Consider the following 4979-nt stretch of genomic DNA (forward strand, 5'->3'; position numbering starts at 1 on the left):
CAGGAAAATGCGATTCCACTGAGGGAATACACACTCAAACTCAACTAGGGAATAATGATCTTCAACACAAGAGTATCAGAGGTATACTATCTATTACCAGTTACCGGATAGGAAGATAATATACTCTGACAAAGGGATATCCGTTACCGGTTAGGGTAAACATATCAAGGATGAATCATTGAGGAAAAAGAGGTGTATTCGTTACCAGTTACTGGGTAAGAATATCCTACTAGGGAAAAGCTCAAATAGGATTTACAACTACCGGTTACTGAGTAGAAGACCAAGAGGAGAGAATATCCGTCACCGATTAAAGTGAACATATCAAGGATAAACTCAAAGGAAGAATATCCGTCATCGATTAAGATGAACATATCAAAGATAGACTGCCGGGGAGAAAATAGGAATTATATCTATCAGCTACTGGATAGAATACCAAAGAGAGAATATCCGTCATCGGTTAAAGTGAACATATCAAGGATAAACTCAACAAGGAAAAGTAGGACTTACATCTACCGGTTACTGGGCAGAAGATCGCAAAGAGGAGAAAATCTGTCATCAGTTAAGATGAACATATCAAGGATTAACTCTCTGGGGAATAAAAGTAGGGATTACAACTACCTTTTTACTGGATAGAGAACCACAAAGGAAGAATATCCATCATCAGTTAGGATGAACATATTAAGGATAGACTGCCTGGGGAAACGTAAAAAACGAATCCGCTGGGGAAAACAAAGGAAGTAAATTACATTTATCGGATATTGGGCAAAAGTAAAGTACTCAAAGATTGAGAAGAATATTACCCGTTGTCGTACCCTAAAATTTTCCCTCCCCCTTTCGTCTTTTCATTCATCCACGACTTAAGATTCATCTGCATTCATCCATCATGCATTCATGTTAATATTAACCCTAATCCAATTCAAACGGTTGATCGAGGTCATTGATTGACTTTCTGGTCAACCAGCTGGCCAAAGTCAACCATCCATTCATGAAACCATATCATCTCGACTTTGGTAACACCAAACGTTTTCTATACCCTTCGACTCACTTCGTTGTTATGTCCATCATGTTCTTGCGATTGATCCCGCATTGATAGTCATTGCAAAAATGGATTCTAATTTGAATTTGAATTTTATTTTTGATCTTTAATTTCAAGTTAAGTCTAAATTCGATTTAATTGTGAAATTCCAATTTGATTTTAGATTTACTTTTAAATCAATTTGTATATCAAGTTAATTCTAATTTTAAATCAATTTGATTTTAATTTCAAATGGATTCTAATTTTAAATTGGTTTTAATTGATTTTGATTTTTAAATTTGATCTTTGGTTTAGTTTTGGTTTATTTTGGATGATCCAATGTCCATATCTATTTTTTATAACCAATTATCCATGATTCAAGTATCCATTTCAATCATCAACCTTTTTGTGCACATGAGCTTGCATTGACAAACCATTTGAACTTAACATGAAATCCATTTTTCAATTTACTTTTTAATATGACTTTTAACCCATTCTAATTAATGTGTTAAATCCATCTCAACATTTAAATTAACACCTAATGAATCTTTTCCAACTAATTCAGTTTATTCATAAACAAACTTTTCGATTAATATAATATTTCATTTCGATTTACATTTACACTTCAATCTTCTACATTACAGCAAGGTCTTATAGCCAAATCATTTAATTATGACATACGCTATTATATATATAAGTTTCTTAAGGCCTTGGATTACTTCCATTCTCGAGGCATAATGCATAGAGATGTCAAGCCACACAATGTTATAACAAATCATGAATTGCGAAACTCCGCTTGATAGATTTTGGGGCATTGCTGAATTTTATCATCCTGGAAGAGTATAATGTCCGTGTGGCTTCAAGATACTACGCCGAAATGATATTTCTCAAGGAGCCGTTCTGCTATGGTCATGACAACCGTGACTAGCTTGTAAAAAATAACCAAGGTGCTGGGACTAGGAGTGGACATGATTCAAAATCCAAACCAAATAGAACCAAATATATGGATCAGTTTGATTTTTAAAATCACTTTGATAAAATCGATTTATATTTTTAAAATCGGTTTATGTTTGAATCGGTTTGTTTAATAACCGGTTTGTACTAAAAAAAAAATTGTTTGGATCCATTTTAAAACCAAATTTCCCTCAAATTTAATTTTCATTCCAACAACTTCTTAACTCTATCCAATCGCTCTTGAAATCAATCACTATTTTTAAATTTCAATCTGAAAAATTAAAATTAAGTAATTACCTATAAGATAGAAAAAAAATCAATTTTAAAAAAAGAGTTTTAAATCGGTATTTTTCAAACCAATTTTTTATTTTCTTTAAAAAACAGTTTTATAAAAAAAACAATTTTATAAAAAAAAACAATTTAAAAAAATTATAAAAATAAATCAGGTTTAAAAAAAATAATTTTATAGCAAAAATAATTTTAATTTCTTTAACCTACGTTTTTATTTCAACTAGTTTTAAACTTAGTTTATGTTAAAAATAGTTATTTAAAAAAACTGCTTTAAATTTAACTCTTATAATCTCCACAAACAATATCATAATCTCCACAAATAATATCTTGATTAAAAACAGAAATAATTTCATTGAATTTGTTACTAGACTAATTAACAACAATAAAATTCTTCAACCTACACTATGAATATAACAAAATATGAAACATGAAGAATCTTTATGTTTTTTCACTTCTAGTTCCATAAGCAATTAATCAGCTTCTTCTGCAATAAGCTTAATGCTGCATAAAATAAAATGAAATTACAAGAATGTTAGCATATTCAAAAGTGAAATTACAAGTCTATTTTACATTTTAAGACATGGACGACCCGATTTCTAAGATCATATCTCGAACAAAATCTAACTCAAACTCATTATCTCAAAAAAGAATATATTCAAGTTAAGGAGTCTAGTTTAAAGTACAAAAATATGACACCCGTGTAAGGGAAGATTGAGTAACACATTAAGTCAAAACAAATCACGCAACAACATAAACCCACAAGTGCAGAAAATGCACATATAATAAATTGAGTAGAATATGCAAAAACAAACTTTAGAATTCTTTACCGTTAAATCATCTTCGAGTGTAACAGAAGTTGAAGAGGTTGAACAACTAGCACCATCTTCCGTATAAAGTAATTCTACAAAACATATAAAGAGATTTCATTATGCCTCAAGTATAATAAATAATAATACATTAGTGAATATACTTAGTTATCATACCTTGCTTAAATCTCTCAAGAATATCAAAATCTTCATTTGTAATCAAGGAGGAAGATGTTCCTTTGAGCCAATCTTGGATGCGTATCAAACCTTCGACTTTTGTAGGTGTTAATGAGCTGCGATATGGATCAAGCACCCTTTCTCCTGTACTGAATGCAGATTCAGAAGCCACTATGCTTATAGGTATAGCCAGCATGTCTCTTGCAATGTTTGAAAGGATAGGATATCGGCCAGAGTTCACTTTCCACCACTCAAGAACATTTATCTCCATGCTATGCTCTAACTTCTCTCCAAGATAACTAGTTAACTCATTTTCTCTCCAAGATAAGTAGTTAACTCATTATCCACATTGTCACACCCTTCTGAAAGATAGAACTCAACAGTTCCATAAGGATCACTAACACCACCAAAAACTTGCAACTCATCTGAATTACCTTGAGGAGGCATAAATCCAACACAATATTCCTCATAAATAGATTTCAAGCTAGACTCTAAATTTTCTTTCAAGGCGTCAACATCATCCTTATTATAATATCGCCTTACCATCCAATCGACCAATCTAATCTTGCGCCTAGGGTCGAATACTAGAGCAATCAACAACAACATGTTAAGCTTCTCATGATTTCCCCAATATTTATCATATTTCTTCTTCATTTTTTGAGCTACTGAACGTAGATGCTCATCTTCAGACGCACACATATCCACAATGCTCTTTCCAATATCCAGGATCTCAAACATATAAATATTGCTTGTCAAATAAGATGACCCCGATATGTGTAAGGTAGCATCATAAAATAACTTCAAGAATGGGATGATTAAGTTAATATGCTTCCAATCTTCTTCTGTCGAAACACCTTTCCCCTTCTTTGTCAACTCATTCACATACTTTTTATCTCGAAAACTTAATTCTTCAAAGGTCCTCTCATGTTTTGATGCGGATACTAACATCAAGTATGTTGAGTTCCAACGAGTCTCAACATCTAGCCAAACTAAACCTTTATAGTCCATGCTTTCCTCATCAATACATGCCTTGAATTTAGCAAGCCTCGCAGGAGAAGATCTAGCATACCACACAGCATGACAGATCCTACAAATAGAGCCATCAATGTCTTTCAAACCTTCTTTCACAACTAAATTCAATATATGCGCACAACACCGCATATGAAAATGGTTTCCACTCATAATTAAACTATTCCTAGACAAAAGCCTTCTCTTGAGACGCTCAACCCCAACATCATTAGATGAAGCATTATCAACTGTCAAACTAAGCACACGGTTTAACCCCCAACTGTTCAAGCACATCTCCATTGTTGCACAAATAGCATCCCCTGTATGACTTGTGACTTGACAAAAAGTTAAAATCTTCTTCTGTAAGTGCCAATGATTGTCAATGAAATGGGCTGTCACACACATATAACTCAACTTTTGACAAGAAGTCCACATATCAGTAGTGAAACAAACTCTTCGACTATCCAGAGAGTGAAAAAATTTCAAAATCATTCTTTCACTATCCCATAGTTTCAAGACATCACGCGCTAGTGTTATGCGTGAACAAATCTGAAATCTTGGTGACGCGAGACTCATAAATTCATGAAAAGACTCATGTTCAACCTTCCGAAAAGGAATCTCCATGTTTATGAACATCTTAACCATTGCTCTTCTAATGGCTTCTTGGTCAAACTTGACAATTAAAGGAGAGCCAACATGTTCTTCAACACTTGTCGTAGAAGATGATG

Source organism: Lathyrus oleraceus, chromosome 3, assembly GCF_024323335.1.
Source record: "Lathyrus oleraceus cultivar Zhongwan6 chromosome 3, CAAS_Psat_ZW6_1.0, whole genome shotgun sequence".
In the NCBI taxonomy this organism is placed as follows: Eukaryota; Viridiplantae; Streptophyta; class Magnoliopsida; order Fabales; family Fabaceae; genus Lathyrus; species Lathyrus oleraceus.